We start from the raw sequence: 24868 nt of genomic DNA, 5'->3' as shown, positions 1-24868 counted from the left end.
AATCCGCTATTCAAGGACACCGTTGACAAGAGAGTGTTATGTTTGGGGTAATGATGACAACACGCTATTTTCATCAAATAGATTGTCTTTAAGTGTTCAATTCCTGGCGCCGCAAGCAGATTTTGATCTTCTTCCAGAGGTGATTTCCAGACTTTTGAAGTAATATTGGAAACTTTACTCAGTTTTTTTACTGTCACTGTAACTTCTAACAGCAATGTTTTCAGTCTGATGGTCATTTCCAAGGATTCCATTAATATAAAAATTCAAAGAATTTCTCATAAGAAATTCAAAGGAATTGGTTCACAGAAAACGCTGCCCACTTATCCGGTTGTGCAGTCAGAATATCGGGGTGAAAGCCCATCACAACATTTTAAGACAAGGAATGGTAAACACGTTAGAGTGCAGTGTAATCAACTGAAGAAAAGATAACACCAATATCTTAGATTACCATTTTTTTAAACCGAAAGCAGCACGTCTGGGTCAGATGGAACTCTATTATAGACTTTCCGTCTTCCTTGTTTCTCAAAGGCACGTGGTTCTAACTTGGTCATGCGAGTGTCACGCAATTGTCACGTAAGAAATTGTCTGTCTCTCAACTTTGATATTTGCCCCGATTACATCGTCTGATCTCATTACGTGGGTAGTGGTGTGACAAGCTGACTGATAACATGAGATGGGCCCAGGTCTTGGTTGTCACACGCCCGAGACATCTTCACGCCGATCCAGTCAAATCTAATACCGTCCGTGCTCCTTGCAGGCCGAGTCGAACGATATCACTGCTTTTTGTTAAAGGAACATTGTCAAAAGTAAGTTTGGTATTGGTTGCTCGGAGTTAATAGGTGTAAAGATAGGTTTTGTTGATGGAATAATCGGCTTCTGTTGTCATTGGCCGGTTGAAATGGCATTTGTTTCTCAGGACGCCGGGAGTGTTTGAGGAAAAGCCGTTAAAAAATCACAGTGTTTGGGGATGAATGAAGATTATGCTTATTGGTCTACTCAATGGCGCATGTGAAACCGGTACACATCTAAGTTTATTGGGTTTTTGTTGTTGTTGTTGTCAGCAAATGACGTCGGTGTGTAAATCGAGCCTGGACCAGACAACCCAGGGATTGACATCATGAGCATCGTTATATACGCAACTGAACTGGTAGTTCCATGGTACCGCTCCATTCCCAGCTAACAATTTCACGTTGTCATAACGTTATTCAGGATAGTTTTCCCAGTAGTGAACAGGACGTAAGAAACAAAACAGAAATTCACTTCAATGTTTATTCGTCAATTTACACGTTGTTTTGGTTGTGTGTTTTTTTAAGCTGAAGCTGAATAGTGAGGAAAGAATCTCAAAGTGAAATGTTTTACAGAAACCTATCGTGACACCAAGTCATAAGTAACGTTGTTATAGCATTGTGAGGAGCCCCAAGCATAACGTTTCCTCAAAGTAAATTTGCAACGTTTTTATTAAGTTGTGACATAACGTTATAAAATGGCGTAATGCTAACGTTGTGACAACGTTGTGTAATGACGTTCCCAATCTACAGCCTTCCCACAACGTTGCAAACACGTGTGTTAGCCGGGTTACTGGTTTATGTTGGAGAAATACGAATAGCAAACTGAGAAACGAAACTCACAAAACAACACACACCAAATGGTCATTCTTCATTATATGGCCTCCCCTTTGTAAGATTAATTAAACTTCCGGGTTGCCCTAATTTGGAACAAATTTGCAAAGTTGCAGTAAACAAGACAAACTCAAAAGTACAAGATTGCTTAAGATTAAATTAACGCCAAAGTCAATTTGTGCCGGTTCCAGAAGTGGACTGAATCTGTCTGTGCCTAACAAGTGTCACCACTGATTTCACAACCAGATAATTACCTTGGTCGACCTACAACTGCTATTAGGCTTCCTGCACTACAGTGTTCCGAAACAATGTCCATTACTCTGTTGCATGGAATCGGATGAGCCAGAATCCATTCACGTATATAAAATGAGGAGCAAAATATATTTTACCGCTGACGTTATATCGTCATATGTTTGATTTTCAATTGAAAGTACCTTACGTTGGCAATGGTATCATCAAAAAGTAAGAGTACTGGTGCTTAGTCACCACTCACTGAAATCTTTCGAAAGCAAGAGTTTAAAATAGAAACTGATTGAAGATTTAAAACAAAAAGTAGCATATACAGGCAACGACTAACGGAACGCATAGACCTGTTCGAAAATCAATAATATCGCTTTATCGGCAAACTTTACAACATTTCAGAACTGGTCGTGTTCATTTAGCTGCAAATTCACATCTTTGCCGGGTCTTTGTTGAACTGGTTTCTTTTACAAAATAAATAATGTCCGGTCACAGATTGTGCTTTGCATGTTGCTGTAGGAATGGGGCATGGTAATTAAGTAAACACAATCAAAATTCTTTCAATACTCAATTGCATGAAAACAAAACACGGTGTACATTCTTTTGTTTATGATTATATATCCTGCATTTCCCAAAGAGCACATATTCAAGAATCATTTTCGGTCAATTTACCTTCATTACAGCTTGTGCCTGTAATTTTTGAAATTGCTTGTTTGTTTTACTTCTATTTGTTTTTTTTTTTTTCCCGTTGTATTTGTTGCTCTTACCCATATTATCACACTCTTAAAACGATGCAACAATACCGATACGGCACTAGATTTTAACTGACTACTGGTGACAGTTTACTCTGATCAGCGTCTGTGTTCGTCTGTGGACTTTGCTGCAGGGCATTAGGGATGTACACCTCGCTGTCTGATCAGCTTAATATTTGGGTTACTGTGACCACTGCTTGGTCGTACAAAACAAGAAGTTTTCCATGTTTGTCTGGATAAGAATTATTTCTGTTGCCGTGACTCATTCCTGCTGGCCTTGACTATGGAGACAGATACAGAACGTTGATGCAAGGACAAGATACATCGGCAGCCAGGTTCATGACACTGGTTGTTGCCAGACATTCAAAATCAGGTATCACTTTAGAAAATGTTGAATTCAAAAACAATTATTTAAGTGTTTTTACTTGTAACTAACTGTTCTTTATAAATGCATCTTTTAATTCTGTAAATGAAACAGTTCCTGATGTTTTCTATAGATGTGGCAGGGATCTACATATAGACACGGAAATACATTCAAAGCTGAGATAGGAATATTGCTAAAAGCGGCGAAAAGCTAAACTCGCTCAAAGCTGAGATAACTACCTGTTTTCGACCTTCTTAGCGTACATATATCAATGATGTGAGCAACGTAAGCTGCCGATGGCTTGCAGCTAGTCCCAAAGTGTGTAACTGTTCGGGCTGCAAAGTGACTTCGAGAACAGAGTCTTCATAATCAAAAAGGCATTGATGCTGTGAATATTACAAGTAATACCACATCTGTGGCGATACAGACAAATTCTACCCGTGAAGATCGGGGTTAGAATTGGTTTTCAGCAACCCATGCTTGTCATAAGGGGCGATTAATGAGATCGGGTGATCAGACTCGCTGACTTGCTTGACACATGCCATCGTCTCAAAATTGTGTAGATCGATGCTCTTGTTGTTGATCACTGGCTTGTCTGGTCCAGTGTCGTTTATTTACAGACCACCGCCTGACCACTAGCTGGAGTATTGCTGAGTGCGGTGTTGAACAAACAAACAAACAGAAAAATTCACTGTAACAGTTGCTATTTTTCTGGATGTTTGAGCGTGCCATGATTAAAACAATGACCGCTTCTAATGTCGATGTTAACGAGGTGAGGTTGAATGTAACGTCACGTAAACGTACAATGAGGCAGAGTTATACATTGTCGATGAGGATGTAAGTATGACTGATATGACAGATGCCATAAGAGATAATGCTTCTCGGTTGTTGTTCAGGTAGGAGCTTGTTTAAAAATATTCATGGGTCTTCTGTGTTGTAGATTAGCCTATTATATTTAATAGATTCGGCATTGTCGTATTTGGTATTTACATATTTCAGGAGACGGTGGTCAGGATGAGTGTCGCCATGGTATCTGCTAGTGTCAGCTACTAGGGATGGGGTTTGTGTTTGCCAATGCTTCACTGATGCTGTCAATGTGTTAGAGGTATTTGCGTAACAAGGTGTTATCTCCCCTTGGGACTTCTTGCAACAGCATAATTCCATTAGCTGTCGGACTAACATCAAATGATGAAATGCTTCACTGTAAATAACGCTTCTCGTCCGCCACCAGTGGAAGTGTGTCTGGGAGTAGGTGATATCCGATCGGTCGTCCCTTCACATGGTGAATACTATTAACAGGGTACCATGACAAATATGAGACACAGTGCTTTTATGCTGGGTCTGTCGATATATCGGTCACAAACAATAGGGTATGTTAGAGAAAATCATTAAATTATGCTGATAAATCAATTTAACAAATACAAATGCCCCGTAACAAAGAGGGAATGTATATAATATAGGTTCCTTCACAGCTTGGGACACCAGAAATGGGCTTCACACATTTCCTATGTGGGGATCGAACCCGGGTCTTTGGAATGACGACCGAACGTTTTAACCACTAGGCTACCTCACCGCCCCTAGTCGGGGATGACGATGGAGTATCAGCGTAGTTCATAAACCGTTGTAAGTAAGTTGTATGCATGAAACGCTGGACAAGTTGATGAAGAATTACGATTTAACGAATAACAGGTCAGCACACACCAGAACCATTTCAGTGCCACACAGGCCATGAAACATAGAAATACAATCAAGTTTCTACTTGATTTCATAACTTTCGTTCTTTAAATACTATTTCTGTATTACTAAAATAACTTAAGTTCCTCAGATACACAACAGTTTTATATGAATGCTTCATGAGCAGATCATCGAACATCACTGAACATAAGTTTTGATGAGTATGCTTTATGTACTTATGTATCAGCACCAACATGATTTTGTTTGTTTAACGCCACACATTACTAAAGCAGTGTGCGAAATAGCCACTAGCCCGCTAGCCCGTGGCTAGTAAAAATTCAGTCGGGTCAGTATATCTCCACAGTCACTGGCCCGACTGGCTAGTGAATTTTCATGGGGTCATTTTGTAAATATATCACTCTCTCCGACTTGTGAGGTTATAACACACTTTTAAATCATGCAAGATTATGGCCTGATAAAAATGTTCATCATCTTAGCAGCTTAAAAAAAATTCAAATTTCGGAGTTGTGAATTATTTGGTGGGCTGGTTACTTTCAGGCATTGCTAGCCCAACTGGCTAGCAAAATTTGGAAACTATTTCGCACACTGTACTAAGCTATATAATTGTGATCTGTAAATGAGTCTCGACCACACCATTCAGTGATTAACATCACGTGCATCGATCGATGCAATTAGGAAACGATGAACCAAGTCAGTGAGTCTGACCACCCGATCCCGTTAATAACCCCTTACGACAAGCATTACGATCAATTCTAACTCTGATCTTCACAGGATGCACTGGTATGAAGTTTATGACTGAGGAGCAAGTGACTACCTTCGTCCAAGTATGATTGTTGAATCAGCACTCGTTTATGCTACAATTAGCAATTGACTGTATCAATATAAACAATTATTTTGGCTTTTTTTAACACAGAATGAACGCGAACTAACGGGTTCACAGCTTGACTTCAGAATTGTGATCAGTATGTAGAGTGGGTGGGTGTCACACCTTCAGTGCCCGTCGTGTGTAGGCGAGTATTGTATAGAAATGGACGCTTCATTCTCTATCTTCCCCATAGTGGATGATTGTGACACCTTCAGTGCCCGTCGTATGTAGGCGTGTATTGTATAGAAATGGACGCTTCATTCTCTATCTTCCCCATAGTGGATGATTGTGACACCTTCAGTGCCCGTCGTGTGTAGGCGAGTATTGTATAGAAATGGACGCTTCATTCTTTATCTTCCCCATAGTGGATGATTGTGACACCTTCAGTGCCCGTCGTGTGTAGGCGAGTATTGTATAGAAATGGACGCTTCATTCTTTATCTTCCCCATAGTAGATGATTGTGACACCTTCAGTGCACGTCGTATGTCGAGTATTGTAATGGACGAATTCTTTATCCCCATAGTAGAAATGACACAGTGCTTCATTCTTTAGAAATGAACGCCCCATAGTAGATGATTGTGACACCTTCAGTGCCCGTCGTATGTAGGCGAGTATTGCATAGAAATGGACGCTTCATTCTTTATCTTCCCCATAGTAGATGATTGTGACACCTTCAGTGCTCGTCGTATGTAGGCGAATATTGTATAGAAATGAACGCCCCTTTCTTTATCTTCCCCATAGTAGATGATTGTGACACCTTCAGTGCCCGTCGTATGTAGGCGAATATTGTATAGAAATGAACGCCCCTCTATCTTTATGTTCCCCATAGTAGATGATTGTGACACCTTCAGTGCCCGTCGTGTGTAGGCGAGTATTGCATAGAAATGGACGCTTCATTCTTTATCTTCCCCATAGTGGATGATTGTGACACCTTCAGTGTCCGTCGTGTAGGCGAGTATTGTATAGAAATGGACGCTTCATTCTTTATCTTCCCCATAGTGGATGATTGTGACACCTTCAGTGCCCGTCGTGTGTAGGCGAGTATTGCATAGAAATGGACGCTTCATTCTTTATCTTCCCCATAGTGGATGATTGTGACACCTTCAGTGCCCGTCGTGTGTAGGCGAGTATTGTATAGAAATGAACGCTTCCTTCTTTATCTTTATGATTTGACACCCATAGTGGATGTATTGTATAGAAATGACGCTTCATTCTTTATCTTCCCATAGTAGATGATTGTGACACCTTCAGTGTCCGTCGTGTGTAGGCGAGTATTGTATAGAAATGGACGCTTCACACCTTCCCATAGTAGATGATTGTGACACCTTCAGTGTCCGTCGTGTAGGCGAGTATTGTATAGAAATGGACGCTTCATTCTTTATCTTCCCCATAGTAGATGATTGTGACACCTTCAGTGCCCGTCGTGTGTGCGAGTATTGTATAGAAATGGACGCTTCATTCTTTATCTTCCCCATAGTGGATGATTGTGACACCTTCAGTGCCCGTCGTCGTGTAGGTGTAGGCGAGTATTGTATAGAAATGGATGCTTCATTCTTTATAGAAATGGACGCTTCATTCTTCCCGATGAGTGGATGAGTGCGAGTATTGTTAGTGACACCTTCAGTGCCCGTCGTGTGTAGGCGAGTATTGTATAGAAATGGACGCTTCATTCTTTATCTTCCCCATAGTGGATGATTGTGACACCTTCAGTGCCCGTCGTATGTAGGCGAATATTGTATAGAAATGAACGCTTCATTCTCATCTTCCCTAAACCTAAGTCTTCGCAGCATATTTTGTCTTTGAAAATGGAAATAATGAAACTGTTTGGAGCTGAACAACCTGAAGATTTAACCCAGATTAACTAGATTTTAACATTTGATGCCTCAAGCTACAAGTTCGGTTGAACTGAATTTAACATTTTGAAACCTCAAAATTCCACTTACCGCGATTATATGTACACAAAACCCAACTCTAAAAAACAGGATGATTATAACTCACGGAGCCCAAGAAATTATTAAAACCGAAAGCCAAAGTATCATTAGGACTTAGTGTCAGGGCTTCATCCTAAAATACGCTTCTTTATCAAGGGAATTAAACTAATCTATGCCCACTGGGCTTGTTTCCGAGTTAATTATATGATCCATAGCCTCTCCACGGATTTACTTTCTACAGCCAGAATTGTTTTGGTACGAGTAAGTCTTAATTACAAACCCTTCATCAATGTTTCAGATTCCTGCCGTGCAATCAGTACAAGCGGCGCCGTTGTCCAAAATTTCTTTACGAGGCTGAAATGACAGGCTATGAAAGGAGGCTGATTTATCAACTCAAACTTACTAATATTTAACCTCAATAATTAAGACTCAGAAATGCTACAATTGTGAAGAAATATATCACTATATTAAAAGGAAGTGGACAAAGGGGAAATGGAAGGATGCTTCCTACGCCGGCGCCAGAGAGATGTATCTGTCGAGGTCAGTTCTTGAAGTTCACGCAATGATCAAAGTTGCATAAACTTTACAGGCGAGGATCTATTCCATCACGACCTGACTCCTGAAGACTATGCTACCAGATCAGTCCTTCAGCAGAAGAATGATTGGTTGAAGAATGGCACTCTCGACGAATCGGATTACAAATCCGGACTATTCGCTTTTGTCTAATATATTTTCCTTGAGTAATGTTGTTAATTCTTCACTTTGACGTTGCTGTTGTATGGCGCTCTCTTCTTAGCTTACCTCATTTATATCTGTCAAGATTTCAATATCGGTAGGACGTTTTTAACTATCCCTGTCTCCGTTTGTGAAGCCAGGATTCAGATCTAGTATGGAACTTTTAGGTGTATATTTAAATTACTTGCGCGTTGATCTCTATATTTCACGGCTTAGGAGTCGTACGCATTCACCTGAGGGAAGTTTAATATGCTTAAGTGCGGCACTTTGGCACTTTGTTCAAACTGAAAAAGGAACACATTTGCAGCGGAAAAGAAACACATTTTGTTATAATTGTGGTCCATAATTGCTAATGGAAGCGTATACTTAGAACCTCGAGACTGTCATGATAAATAACATTCCCTCTGGTTCAAGTGATTAAAAAGACATACATTCACATGAATTACAGGGGCTCTCTAACACTCGAACAATTCAACGATTCATCATTTTGATACAGAGGTAGTGGGCCCTTTAAAATTTAAAACCTGAATTGGATAGCATTAACTACGGCGGGAGTAAATGAAACGTTAATCCACGAGTAACAGCATATTGACAGGGTGTGATCTATAGGGGATTTATTGAGAGTGAGTGAGTGAGTTTAAAACCTCTTAAACCACCCAAACTATTTATATCACAGACGTTTATCACCAAAGTAAAACCTTACGAGCCTTGGGTGTGTTTCGTTTGTTTTAAATACAGAACCATTACAAAAACAATATAATCTAATTTTAATGGTTTTAATGGCCCATCAAATTTGAAAGGATATATGGGGAGTGAGTAAGTGAATTCAGTTTTACGCCGCACTCAGCAATAATACAGCTATCTCGTATGGCGGCGGTCTGTAAATAATCGAGTCAGGACCAGACAACCCAGTGATCAACAGCACGAACATCGATCTACGCAATTGGGATACAATGACATGTGTCAAGCAAGTCAGCGAGCCTCACCACCCGATCCCGTTAGTCGCCTCTTACGACAAGGATGGGTTACTGAAGATCAATTCTTCACGGGTCAGGGTATATGGACTATTTCGGGCAGAAAGCTGATTCAGCTATTCGTTCCCACAGTAAGCTTAACGATTTTAGCCAAATACTAGGGTACAAATCTGTATCATTTCCAGCCATGTTTGCGCATAAGTTTGTTTGTTTGTTTGTCTGTTTGTTGTTTATCTCGGCAGTGTCACCTCTTTATGGCGGTCTCTAAACAGTACAGTCTGGACAAGACTAACAGGTGACTGACAAGTCTCAATTGTTTTATGGCCAAATAATGACCTCACATGAACCTCCATGGTCATATTGAAAACAGGTGTCAATGGTGATGAGAACAAGCAAAAGAAGTTTCAGCTTCATCAGCCCAGTGGATTTCTATTTCATATTGGGGCGGTTGGGTAGCCTAGTGGTTAGAGCGATCGCTCGTCACGCCGTTACCCCGGGTTCGATTCCCCACAGGGGTACAAAGTGTGAAGCCCATTTTTAGTGTCCTCCGCCAGGTTATTGCTGGAATATTGCTAAAAGTGACGTAAAACTTAACTCACTCACTCACTCGTGTACAGCTAGCAAACTGTTTGGACATACAGTAATAACCCACTGCCGTACCACAAAGCTGCTGCAGAGCTAAGGAGCCAAATCCTATGGTTTAAAATAGACAGTTAGTCCGCTACGACCGCTTTAAAAAACGCGTCAAAATCACCTGACGTATATTAAGGCGAACACAACGTAAAATATTAAATTAATTTACTTCAAAACGCACTCAGTTCAGTTAGACCGCTAATTATAAACACTTCGTTGCGTGTCGGTGGCGAGTCGTGACCGATGTTTCCATTAGATACAGAAAAGCAATAAATGTTAAGTTGAGTGTCGTCATACAAGGAGGAATCGGATGATCATTAATTTTTTGTACTGGTAAATATGAATTTTAATGATCCTGTCCACAAATGTGGGTAATACAATCCAGAAAACAAATAAAAGTCATGTTTAAAATTTTACTGTCAGAGATTACGGACAATCTATCAGGAACTGATAACCGCCTTTTAATAGAAATATCCCTGATGTCTCTGTTGGGAGTTCAGGTTTGGAGGGGTTGCTTATCACAATATAGAGCCGACAATATAATGACTCGGATGTTCAGGCTCGGTTACTTGGCTGATAGCGTGTATTCATATTGCTATGTGTCAGTATTTGATGTGGGTTTATTCAGGACGATTCGAGTTGTATGAGAATTGTTCAGCATGTAATAGAGTGACCTCCCTTTGTCTTTCTTTATAGCATAAACTCCGTCTCAGTGTTTGTTACCTTTGTTACCCTGCCGGCATAAAGAGCTCCGCTATCAACTTCCGGTAATGTACTGTCTTTAATCTCTTCGATACAGCAGTTTTGACAAGGCTGGCTCTACCTGTATTACTATGAAATGAAGTGCAAATCCGAGGTTACCTGTTACGAATTGACTTGAGCCCCATCAAACGGTATAGTACGGACAGGATACCTATTCGAAAACGACAAAATATCTGTTGTTTGACATGAACTCATGAGCCACGGATAGAACAGTCCATGGTCTCTGAAGGTTTAGAACATGTGCCTCAGTCAAGCCATTCAACTGTACTAAATGTTTCACGTTTGCGAATGCACGAACTTGTGTAATAAGGATTGATATGTTTTTCTGTTACCGCATATTTTGACACATTTTATTGATTGTGAAGCTATTTTGTTTATCAGTATAATGTGATTATATTTCCTTGATTTTGTATAGTTATTTAATTACCTCACAATATAATGCCTTACGAACAAAGTACTACGTTAACCTTTGCGTGTCAATTTGTGAATTACTACCTAACTGTGATTCAGAGAAAATGTATCCATAATTCTGTTAATCAAGCAGTTCCTGCTATTTTCTATAGATGTGGCAGGGATCTACATATAGACACGGACATACATTCCAAGCTGAGTTCACGATCTGTTTTCAACCTTCTTGGCGTATATTAATGATGTGAGCAACGGACAGTTGGCGAGTCACAAGGTGCGTAACGTTTCGGGACCAGCCGAGCTGCAATATGACTTCGAAATTAGAGTCTTCATTATCAAAAAGGCTGATGCTGCTAATATTGCATGCAGGACCTCAAAGCAAATCTATTAACGCAATTGAAGAATAACCACGTAAACCGGAATACCACATCTGTGGCACTACACAAAAGTTCGACCTGTGAATATCCGTCTACAGCATGTCATGCTTGTCGTAAGAGGCGACTAACGTTCAGAGAGTCATGCTCGCTGACTTGGTTGACACATGTCATCGTATCCCAGTTGCGTACATCGATGCTCATGCTGTTGATCATTGGTCCAGACTCGATTATTTACAGACCACCGTCATATAGCTGGAATATTACTGAGTGCGGCCCAAATCAATAAACAACCAACCAACCTAAATAACAGTATCCGCAGAATATCAGCCCTGGCTCAAATTAGGCCACAGTGACATAGCGGGAATATTGCTGAGTTCGGCGTTAATCAAGTTGTATACTAGTATTCAGGTACTTATATACAGTCTGTCTCAGGATGGTGTTCCCATATGCATGAACTTATTTCCACTAAATTGGCTGAGTTTAAAGGTTGCTTCAATTGTCCTTAGACAGGTGTAGTGTTACGATAATGATTTTCTTTGCCGACTTTCATCAAGTCAAAACGACGTCATGAGGGTTGTCGGCGCCACAGTACAGTTACTTAAACTGAAAGGCAGATTCTAAAGGTTGTTTAAATTTCCCCCTAGACACGAATAGTGTTACAATAATAATTTTATCTTGGCCGCACTTTCAGCAAGACAGAACGACGTCGTGTGTGGTGTTAGCGCCGCTACCAACGTTTCCCCATCACAAGAAATGTAACATGTTCCCTGGAATCGGAATACACTATGGAGCTACCGCCATTTTATTGTGGTAGTTTTAGTTAGGAACCAATATGCATTCGTCCATGCATGGGTTCATTTGGATTTAATTAAATAGTCGTTGAGTGAGTGAGTGAGAGAGTATGGTTTTACACCGCTTTTAGCAATATTCCAGTAATATCACGGCCGGGGACATCAGAAATAGGCTTCACACATTGTAACCATGTGGGGAATCGAACCCGAGTTTTCGGCGTGAAGAGCGAACGCTTTAACCGCTAGGCTGATCCACCGTCCCTCGTCGTTGAGTAATCTTGGACAATGTGAATATTTTAATACAGATGACGATGGAGGGACAACGGAGAGGGTTTCTCAGCTCTTAGGCTAAAAAATCCGAAGGAAATAATACACGGTTAGGACACTAGACTGTCACAAGATATTATATATTTTCGACAAGCATTTTTAGCAAAATACCTGAAACATCATACCAAAATTAACTGACATGACCATCGATCTACGCAATTGGGACACAATGACAATATCTTCAAGTCAGTAAGCCTGACAGAACGTACCAAAAAGTGTAGATGGGTGATATTGACGTTGATCACTGGATTGTCTGTCCAGACTCGATCATCTACATACGGCTGGGATATATACCTAAAATACTGTGTTAGACCACAAAGTAAAAAATAGTTAAGACAATCCGGTCAAAAGTACCCCGAAACAAAATTTACAATGGTCTGTTAGCAATTATTCATCAGTAAATTCAAATGTATTTTCCCACATGGGATCCAGATATGTTTTCAGTTAAAGAATAAAGCGACACGTAATATATATATGTATGGTGTCAGTTAGTGGAAGGGTTCTACGTATAGTCCGATACAACAATTCACTGTCATATCATATCACTGAATATCGTGGGAGGTGTGTATTTGGAAGAGGGGTTTGAGGAAAAACATGTTTGTGAAGGATATGTCCCGAAGCAGACGTGCGAGTAAGAAATTGTATCTGGAGAAGTTGTGCGAGGAACAAATTGTTTCTTGAGGAGTTGTGCGAGGAACGAATTGTTTCTGGAAGAGATGGGCGGGCAACGAATTGTTTCTCAAGGAGTTTTGTGAGGAACGAATTGTTTTTTGAGGAGTTGTGCGAGGAACGAATTGTTTCTTGAGGAGTTGTGCGAGGAACGAATTGTTTCTGGAAGAGATGGGCGGGGAACGAATTGTTTCTCAGGGAGTTTTGTGAGGAACGACTTGTTTCTGGAGGAGATGGGCGGGGAAGAACTTACGCATGAAATAAATATATAGTAAGGAAGGTGGGCATTGGTGGAATAATCTTTTCCGACGAACTGGGTCATTAAATTATCCTTGTGCTTGGTACGAATTGTTTTATGGAGGCATCAGGAAGAAATTGTGTGTTAGGGTGAGTGAGTGAGTTTAGTTTTACGCCACACTCGGCAATATTCCAGCTATATGGCGGCGGTCTGTAAATAATCGTGTCTGGACCAGACTATCCACTGATCAACATCATGGGCATCGATCTGCGGAATTAGGATACGATGACATGTAGTCAACCAAGTCAACGAGCCTCACCACCCGATCCCGTTAGTCGCCTTTACGACAAGCATATGTTACTGAAGATCAATTCTAACGGGGCTGTATGTTAGGGAACTTTGTGATGAACAAATCGTTTGAGAACGTGTGATCAACAAATCGGTTTGTTGGGGAAGTTGAGAAATGTACCAGGGAGGAATTAGTAAAGGATATACGGATGATTTGCAACAACCTTAAGAAGAATCGTAATTGATCGGGCTTAATTTGCCCAAATTGTTAACAAATCGCACATAACGGAAGAAATAATGGACACGCAATATACTGTGATCATAACATTTTATAAGATAATGAGAATTTGACACTTCTGGCCTTAACCCGTTCCATCTGTCTTTGTCATCTTGTTCTGTTATCTAGGGGACTATTGTCTTTCGCGACATTAACAGATTGTTCTAACAGTTGAAAAATATTTTGATTGAGCAAGAAAAACATAAATTGGTTCGGATTAAATGTTGAGTTAAGAGACAGGAAAGCAAAATCAGCATCATGATTAGTGCGTGGGAGAAAAAATTGTACCTCTTTGTAACTCGGGGATTTGAATAGTCTTGGGAATATGCCGAACAGGAACAGAAAATAACACGTCGAATGATCCACAAATAACTTCTGAAAAAACAGGTCCAAGGTTGGAACCCCAGGGACCACCTGCTACGACAATTTCAATTGATTCTTTAGTCGAAAACATACAATTCAACAATTTAAGGCTGTTTTTTCTTGAAATCTTGTTTCACGTAGAACGATTCACTGCAATAAACGATCGCTGAGAAGAAGACTCGTAGTTGTACCATTTGTCACTGTCAAATACAGATCGTCATAAAAAGCACTCCTTAATCTTCTGTTGATTTGATGCTTGATTGCCAAAAATACGCTTTCCGTTCGAGTTCTTAAAATGTGGAATAACTAATTTAAGGGGAAATGATGCAAATCTTATCGGGTTTTCACAGGAATGTGGATGTTGACATTTACAATAAGGCCTTGCGATAGTGATCTTTAAAAAGTCCCGATGATATATCACATAGTTTTTTTTATTGAAATGTAATCAAATTAAAAATAACCCTGTGTGCTTTCTGCTATCAATTCCCTCCGTGATCCGTAGATAAATACTATTTCATAGCCTGAAAAGAAGAAATATACCTTGGGTACATATATACTACAGTCGGTATATCCTCACATATTACGGGAAAATTATTCCTTTAAGTAGAATTTAGTATTGCAAATCTGTTTCCTACGATTGACACATCACTACTAAAGATTTCGGCTCTTTGGTTGGTTGGTTGGTTGGTTGGTTGGTTGATTGATTGACACAATATTCATGCTGCTTGACGGCGTCCTGTAAATATTCGAGTCTGGACCAGACAAACCAGTGATCGATACTTTGAATGACAATCCATGCCGTCAGGATTCCATGACAAGCCAACCAAAACAACGTGTCAGACCACACCCCGATCCAATAATCGCTGCTAACGACCAGGATAAACTGCTGTGGAAATCACCCAATATTTAAGGGGTGGCTGAATAGCCGATTTGTCGAAACGTTCCCTTGTCAGTCAGTCAGTTCCTGTTTTCTTCCCCTCAAGGAAGCCACGTGAAGCCCATTCTTAGAGTTCTGTATTGCGATAGTGATGAAGATGTAGCACCTTTTCTACTCTCCAAAGGGTCGGTTGGGTAGCCTTGTACGTAAAGGATTCACTCGTCACACCGATGACCCGGGTTCGATTCCTCACATGGGTATGATGTGCGAAGCCCATTTCTGGAGTCCCCCGTCGTGATATTGCTGGAATATTGCTAAAAGCGGCGTAAAACTAAACTCTCTCACTCAACTCTCCAAAGTAAATCATTCATAGTACTCCCCTTCGACTCTCACAACCCAGGAAATATATTGATCAAACCTTAGACCAAACAAAAATATGTAACGCGTCTACAGAATGGGGCATGGTGGGCGAGCTGGCTAAGGCGCCAGGCTAGTGATCCAGAGAGCTTGAGGTGTCGGGATCTAGCCCACCTGTGACCGGGTGTAAAAAACTTTGTGTGCAGACTCTTTCAGTGTTGTCACAACCCCTAGTGTACAGTACACAACCCTGTGCACTTAAAAGAACCCACTAATCCGTTGGTATATGACCAGATGGTGGCCACATGAATACTTGCAAACACCTAGTTGTGGGTACAGCAACGTGCAGTGAACCTTGGACAATGTACTGTGACTATGTGTCACAGCCCAACTGTGAATGGGTACCTCGTAAGGATGAGAAAGCCGCAATAACTCGGTGCGCCTAGTGGCTGCAAGAGTTTTATACTCACCGGGGAGTTGAGATTGATAAGATGATGAGCCGTTGAGATTGACATCCAATGATCGAGGGGAAAATACCAGCGCCTTGAGCATGTACTAGTTGCGTGGATATGTGCGCTATATACATATCCTATCCTACAGAATGTAAAATGACCAAATCCCTTCGTTAAAGGGCCCACCGTTTAACAAGTACGTCAATAAACCAATCTGTTTTATTAAGATTTCTATACAATTCAGGGTGCTCTCAAACAGGTCTGAGTCCGGATACCGATTGATGCTTGAGTTTGTACCTAATTGTTCATTCTGCGTGGTAACTCATTCAGCTGACAAACGATCAATGCTAATCATATCAGTAGCAAACCGCCCGTTGGGAATGCCTTGGTTATACGACTAGCTTTCGGATCAAATGTGTGCCTTTCAAAATGTTAAGTGTCTCAAATAAATGGCGAGTCATAGCCTGCCAACCGTACTTAGGATTGAAACAGTTTACAGTAAAAGTTTGCATTAAGATAAAAGTAGCTTCAAAAGGTGGATAAAAAAAGGAAAAAAGATTTTACATATCCCCATAAAAGGCAAATATTAAAATACAAATTGTGAATTGAACACATGTTAAGATCGGTGATAGTCCTTTAAAAGAGTTAGGTCGTTTTCGCATCCCCAGAAGGCGAGAATATATATACTACCCATCCAAAGTTAGACTCACTTAACGCATTCACTGTATGTTATGCATATATATGTGGTTACATCGAAGATGAATTTCTCCCCTAACTTAGGGGAACCAACTACAAACCTTATGCAGATGAATTGCACGAGGATCATGCATCAAATTGCTGAAAAGCATGTACAAATATCGTGCATGTGAACAGCTGCGTTTTGGTGTAAAGTTTTGTTAAGAATTCGCCAATTTTCACTGAGTTTCATCATTGATTGAACTCATGACAATAATCTTTTCAACGTTACGAATTTCTTTATAATACATTAGTTCATGTGTACACAGTACCTTTAAACAGTATGGAATATTTTGCACAATCTAGTTCAGAACAGTTGACTGAAGTAAGTGGCTACATTTACACTAGTGAGTCTAAATGTTTGATAGATAGTATATGTGACCAAAAACAATACACAATCATGTGAAATCTCTACTAGAAGCAGAGTCCAATATACGAGTCAATGTTATGTGTTTTTTATAAATCACCATCGATTGGTATTGATACGAGGTGTTTTCGAAAAGGAGGGCGTATCCTGCACAACCGGCGGCGTCTGTCACAAACACACGCAAAGGAATGCCATTTGTTCACCTTAAAAATAACATAAACGCAAGACACAAGTCCGAATACGGAACAGTTGAAATGCCCTCCACATGTCTGGCAGAAAACATTTTGAGACTCAATCATTGCTGTCAGTCTTGTATTTCATAGGTATTTTATGTGGCCTTTGAATACTTCCTAATTTTAGTTTAATTTTGTATAAAGATTTGAGTGAATGATTGAGCGTTGCTTAACGCCGCGTCGTCAATCTTGCAGCTAATTGCTACCGTAACGTAAAAGATATGAAATCAGTATCAGTATTCTTGAAGACATATGTTTAGGTGTTCTTGTTTGGAATTTAGTATGCAATGATTTTGAACGTAATTGGACAATCAGACCATACGTATTTGAAATACAACTACTTATTTTGGCAATTGAGATTCTTTATACAAAGTTTTGCTTTTTTGTCTTAATACTTTCCATTAATATAGTCCAGTATTACAACCCGAGAGTTGAGATTTATCGTATATATCAACCCGGGCTAGGTGAGAATGTCGATACGATCAGATGAAATGTATTTGAAAGTGTATTTCATCAAAAGTATTAAACTTCTTGACATAAAGGTTCGACCTTTAACACATTCTGAAAATAGTAAAAACGTCGGAAAGATTACAGTCGCCAACATTCGTGGTTCCTTTTGGAACTTCAGAGCTTTTACGATTCCACGTCGTTCTGTGATAAGAGATCTAATCAGCGGATGTAGAATTTAAAGGGTACCTGTTGTGGATTCGAACCCTACATTAGCGCCGATCGCAGTCCGTTAATACCAGAACAATGCATAAGCGTCCGCGGTATTATACTGTTTGTTTCTTTGTTTGTTTATACTATCAATAGATTTCATGTGTATGAAATAAAAATAAATAAAATAAATAATCAAATCTGGACCAGAGAAGCAAATGATTCATATTATGAGCATCGATCGGGTGACGATAACACGAGGAAACAGGGTCTGTAAAATCGCCTCCTTCTTCATAGTAAGTCTTAACCCGTAATAAACCGGAAATCCTCACGACAGAAGGCGTGTATGGCCTTTCGCTTACTTCAGACAGTTGGTGGAGATTTTGTGGTATGCCCGAAAAGGTTTAGAAATTCGTCTTAACCAAATTTACATGAGAGAGTGGGGTATAGTGGTGACAGCAGTTGGGGTCTCGATATCTGAGGGTACAGAGATCACCATCGCAGGAATGGTTCCATATTCAATCTGACAGTGATTACAAGATGTAATTGAAACAAAACTATTTCAACCTGTTTACAAACCGTTGAACGATGCTTTTGATAGTTGGTGTTTGAAGAATAGACTTTTTTTACGAAATCGTTCGGGCTTTTGATAGGGAGTTTTGAAATAAAGTGAAAAGGAAATCAGATGTGTTCAAGGCCGTAAAAAGAGATGGGTTTGAACAGTTGTATATCAAGGCCTAGAAGTGAGATGGGATTTACACAGTTGTATATCAAGGCCAAGAAGTGAGATGGGTTTACACAGTTGTATATCAAGGCCTAGAAATGAGATGGATTTACACAGTTGTATATCCAGGCCTAGAAGTGAGATGGGTTTACACAGTTGTATATCAAGGCCTAGAAGTGAGATGGGTTTACACAGTTGTATATCCAGGCCTAGAAATGAGATGGGTTTACACAGTTGTATATCAAGGCCAAGAAGTGAGATGGATTGACACAGTGGTATATCAAGGCAAAGAAGTGAGATGGGTTTACACAGTTGTATATCCAGGCCTAGAAATGAGATGGGTTTACACAGTTGTATATCAAGGCCAAGAAGTGAGATGGATTGACACAGTGGTATATCAAGGCCAAGAAGTGAGATGGGGTTTACACAGTTGTATATCCAGGCCTAGAAGTGAGATGGGTTTACACAGTTGTATATCAAGGCCTAGAAGTGAGATGGGTTTACACAGTTGTATATCAAGGCCTAGAAGTGAGATGGGTTTACACAGTTGTATATCAAGGCCTAGAAGTGAGATGGGTTTACACAGTTGTATATCAAGGCCTAGAAGTGAGATGGGTTTACACAGTTGTATATCAAGGCCAAGAAGTGAGATGGTTTACACAGTTGTATATCAAGGCCTAGAAGTGAGATGGGTTTACACAGTTGTATATCAAGGCCTAGAAGTGAGATGGGTTTACACAGTTGTACATCAAGGCCTAGGCCTAGAAGTGAGATGGGTTTACACAGTTGTATATCAAGGCCTAGAAGTGAGATGGGTTTACACAGTTGTATATCCAGGCCTAGAAGTGAGATGGATTTACACAGTTGTATATCAAGGCCTAGAAGTGAGATGGGTTTACACAGTTGTATATCCAGGCCTAGAAATGAGATGGGTTTACACAGTTGTATATCAAGGCCAAGAAGTGAGATGGGTTGACACAGCGGTATATCAAGGCCTAGAAGTGAGATGGGTTTACACAGTTGTATATCCAGGCCTAGAAATGAGATGGGTTTTCACAGTTGTATATCCAGGCCTAGAAATGAGATGGGTTTACACAGTTGTATATCAAGGCCAAGAAGTGAGATGGGTTGACACAGCGGTATATCAAGGCCTAGAAGTGAGATGGGTTTACACAGTTGTATATCCAGGCCTAGAAATGAGATGGGTTGAGACAGTTGTATATCAAAGCCTAGAAGTGAGATGGGTTTACACAGTTGTATATCCAGGCCTAGAAATGAGATGGGTTGAGACAGTTGTATATCAAAGCCTAGAAGTGAGATGGGTTTACACAGTTGTATATCAAGGCCTAGAAGTGAGATGGATTTACACAGTTGTATATCAAGGCCTAGAAGTGAGATGGATTTACACAGTTGCGCCAGAACCAGTGTCTCTGTGTGGTTCTTGTGACTAGGGTTCAGAAAATGTAAAAAGACAAGTGATAGATAAGGTGGTAAAAGGTCACAGTTTTATCATCATAACCTAGATATAATGAACGAGAGGCAATCTAAAAGTGGCCTGATCCTATTTGCCGCAGGTAAAATGATAAATGAATCACTGGTAAATATACAATGGACTATACAGGCTTGTTAACTATACGTGGCTGTGGGGTAGCCTAGTGGTTAAAGTGTTCGCTCGTCACGCGGAAGGCCCGGGTTCGATTCCCCACATGGGTACAATGTGTAAATCCCATTTCTGGTGTCCCCCGCCGTGATATTGCTGGAATATTGCTAAAAGCGTCGTAAAACCCAACTCACTCACTCATTAACTATACAACTGTACACCAGGTATTACCTAACATGACAAAACCAACACTGACAAGACAACAAGCAAAATGCATACACAGGTGATTAAATTACCGGTGACCAATAAAATCCTGGGAGTTGGCTTTATGGACAGAAATGGGATCTATCCTTAGAATTGAAAGATAGACCAAACGCCCAAATGCATTACTTTTTTAGAGCAAAGTTTCTTGAACTAACATGGAAAAAAGTATACAGGCAATTTTACTTTCAAGCCAAATATAGAAAGCTGAAAGATAATTCTTTTTAACAGAATACTAGATAAACAAAGGTTTTGTTCAATACGATTGTCGGAAGGTTTAGCGCAGTTGCATCGGAAATATTTTGTTTTGTCTCGTTTGATGTTTAACTCACTCAGCAATATTACAGGTATATGGCAGCGGTCTGTAAATAATCGAGTCTGGACCAGTGATCAACAGCATGAGCATCCATCTAAGTAATTGGGATAAGATGACGTGTCAAGCAAGTCAACGAGCCTGACCACCCGATCCCGTTAGTCGCCTCTTGCAACAAGCATCGGTTGCTGAAGACCAATTCTACCCCGGATGTTCACGGGCTGCACCGGAAGTAAGTCAGTATAAAAGCTGTCCAATAATTACCAACTGGCGGAACTACTTTCGGCCGATAACATTAATAGATCCAGTCGTAAAGGTCTAAAGATTCCCAGCAATGGCTAGCTAGATTATCTGGCCGGGACTATACACAGAACCCCGTCACATAACTGGAATTTTGCTGAGTGTGGCGTAAAAAATCAAACAAGACAGTTCAGTAATTACTGAGAACTGAATTGAATCATTTGGCCTGTGCTCAGGGTTTTCATGGAGTGGTTGAACAGATTTTACGAATGCTTCAGCAGTCACTGTTGCGGACAGAGTCCAGAACAAATGAAATTTCGTTATAACCTCACTTCAGAAAACACGAAGAGTGGGCGATTAAGGTGGGTGTTTGCTTTATTCTAAACAATATATCGGGTATATCGGGTACCTATATCAAAGTCTCTTATGCCTCATTGAGGCTTCAATAATTACCTCTTGGGTCTAACCGATGACCTTATGATGTTGTCAACACCAGAATCTCTAATCGAAAAGTGTATTTCATACATTAAAGCCTGTGTGGTGAGATTCTCTTGATATAAGTCCAATATTATTGATCAACAGTCCAAACAAATAGAAACAACACATTGAAAAACTTACACACCATTTCTTGAATCATCACTGACTGACTGACTGACTGAGTTTGGTTTTATGACGCTTTTAGCAATATTCCAGCAACATCATAGCGGGGGACACAAGAAATGGGCTTCACACATTGTACCCATGTTGGGATTCGAACCCGGGTCCTCGGCATGACGAGCCAATGCTTTAACCACTAGGCTACCCCGCCGCCCCTTGAATCATAACATTTATGACCCCGGGTGTTGATACCAGGTTTTAACACCAGGTGTTGGAGACATGAGAGAAAATGACAACCCCAACTGCAACACACTTTGAATGAAAGTTTAATTACTGTCAACTACGGTTGTAACCAGCTCAAAGGGACGGACAATATTAGTTCATTATACCCATTTCGACTAACATTTACACCAAAAGTTCGGAACTAAAAACGGTTCGATCCGTCAGTTTGTTATACTCGTGTTTGTTATAAACGTAGCTTACTGTACATTCTCATACGAGACAATAGTCAGATTACAGTAAAGTATTACCATGCTATATTCCCATGGCATCTAAATGACAGTGGACCATAACACTGTGATGAAACTTTAATGGGAATGGTTCTAAGACTATGATATTCACATTTGCAGTCAAAGCCATCTAAGAACACCATGATTACTAAAGGTAAACTGCAGGTGACAGTGGAGACAGAGGCAGTGTTTAAATGACAAGGTCCATACAGATATAAAACACATAATCCTTGGCCTTCCACTAATGTTTTTGTCTAATCCAGCAAGCTATCAATGTCAATTGTAAGACACAAGTATGAACATCCCATACATCTAACACTTTCTAACAATATTTTCTCACCACCAATGGAAATAATAAATTTTATCCAACATGATTTTTAATGCTTTTAGTGACAAGTATATAAAATTTTGTAAAAATGTATGCCTTTTCATGGTACAGTTGTCTCGACATTCATGGGACCAAGAAAGAATATTGAGTTATCCGAATTTCGAGACATCCGATCAGGGCATATCTCATATCACTATGAAAGAAAACAAAACGCTTCTCAGTATGTTTTGATTCGAAACTACAGTCCTTTATCAGTAGTGTTCATTCAGTAACAGTGAGTACTTCCTAATTAATTCCTTCTTAATTAATCCTAATTAAATAACAAACAAGTGACAGCTTCAACTCAATTAGCCCGAATTAGTTTACACTACCGAATCCCTTTGATTCATGCCGCACCATGTGTAAATGTGTGGAAACAACCTCAGTTCAGAGGGATACTTGCCCATGATAAGTAGGTGAATATCAAGTTTCTTTGCAATATCGAGTTAAAAGGGTAATTTTGCTTGTTGGGACCATCAAATTATATCGAGATATCTGAAATATCGAGACATTCGGATCGAGTTAAAAGAGCTTGAATAATGATAAATTATGAAGGATTTTGCAGGGATCGAGATGCTATATCGAGACAACCGAGATATCAAGTTATCAGAGTTCGACACAATGATGCTCGACTGTATTTTGGTAATTTTCAAGGTTGATACATAACATTAAGACTTTCCTAATGTTATCTAAAAATTCAAGGCCATTTCAAGCTTGTGCACACCTTAAACCCATGCAGATCCTGGTTAGAATTGGTCTTCAACAACCCATGCTTGTCATAAGAGGCGACTAATGGGATCGGATGATCAGGTTTGCTGACTTTGTTGGCACATGCCATCATATCACAATTGCGTGGATCGATGCTCATGCAGTGGATCGTTGAATTATCTGGTCAAGACTCGATTATTTCTTTGATGGGCATTTTAGAAGTTGAGTTGATGAAGAATAATGACAATTATTATGGATATACAACTTCTTTTATTCTGTGGAGGTGACGTTTCGACATAGATTCTAATGTCGTTGTCAAGCAAGTGATCAATTGCTTGACGATATTAGAATCTATGTCGAAACATCGCCTCCACAGAATAAAGGAGTTGTATATCCATAATAGATTGTCATTATTCTTCAGACTCGATTAGTAACAGACCACCCACGTTTAGCTGTAATAATGCTGAGTGTGGTGTAAACAACAAACAACCTTGAATCAACTTGATGCATCCTTGAGCTGGTTGCAGGTCATTACCCAACAATTACAAATGTCAAGCTATGGGGGCTACAGACCTGCAGCATCATTAACCAGACATCATCTGAATGCAGATGATGATATGAACCCAATGTACAGTAGGAGGTTATCCGCTGCACCTGTATATCTACCTTTAGTAAGGTTAATTAATAGAATAAATGTGGCAGTGGGGTAGCCAAGTGGTTAAATGTTCACTCATCACTCCAAAGACCCATGTTCGATTCCCTACATGGGTTCTCTGTGTGAAAGCCATTTCTGGTGTCATCCACCGTGATATTGCTTGAATATTGCTAAAAGCGGTGTAAAACTGAACTCACTAACTCGAAAATAACGAAAATACAGAGTTTCAATTTGAATTAATTTATTAAGTCTCTATTGCCTAAACAATTAACATAAAATATTAGTGGTTTTGGTAAACACAGTTTAAAAATACTTGAATTCTGTATTATCATCACCAGCTCAGCAAACACATTAAACAGTATGAGTCTTTTCATATTCTCATATTCTCGTATCTCAGTTCAACACAACCAAAAATACTAATTCAAAACAAGATGTTGAAAACTATTATCTGGCAACATATAAGAATTAAACAATTTGAGACTGCACATAAGGAAGCTGCTTAAAATATGTCCAGAAATTGACTCTAGATGAAACAAAGCTGCTGCAGTGCAAGGAGAGACAGAAATCAGTCTCCAAAGAATGGCTGTACGTAATACAGAGAAAATTCTCAAGAAGTGTCTAACTAGATCCAATAATACCTGTTAATGTTAATTTTAACAGCAGGGTATGCAACTCCCAAAAATTTCAGCAAGACCACAGGGCTGGTTAGAAGTAAAACTTGCTAGCTCTGACCAAAACTTACCTGCCCACAAAATATCTTCATATATATACATGTCTAAATTTTATCACGACCGCTGGGCAGGTGAATTTTAAAATCTGGCAGTACATTTTGAAAATAACCCATCCCGGGCGGCCGGGCAGGCAGATATTTCGAACGATGACAACAGGGAATATAACTATTTGAAATT

The sequence above is a fragment of the Haliotis rubra genome, unplaced genomic scaffold, assembly GCF_003918875.1.
Source record: "Haliotis rubra isolate DU_JTF1 unplaced genomic scaffold, ASM391887v1 Scf595, whole genome shotgun sequence".
In the NCBI taxonomy this organism is placed as follows: domain Eukaryota; kingdom Metazoa; phylum Mollusca; class Gastropoda; order Lepetellida; family Haliotidae; genus Haliotis; species Haliotis rubra.
This window is presented reverse-complemented; position numbering follows the sequence as displayed.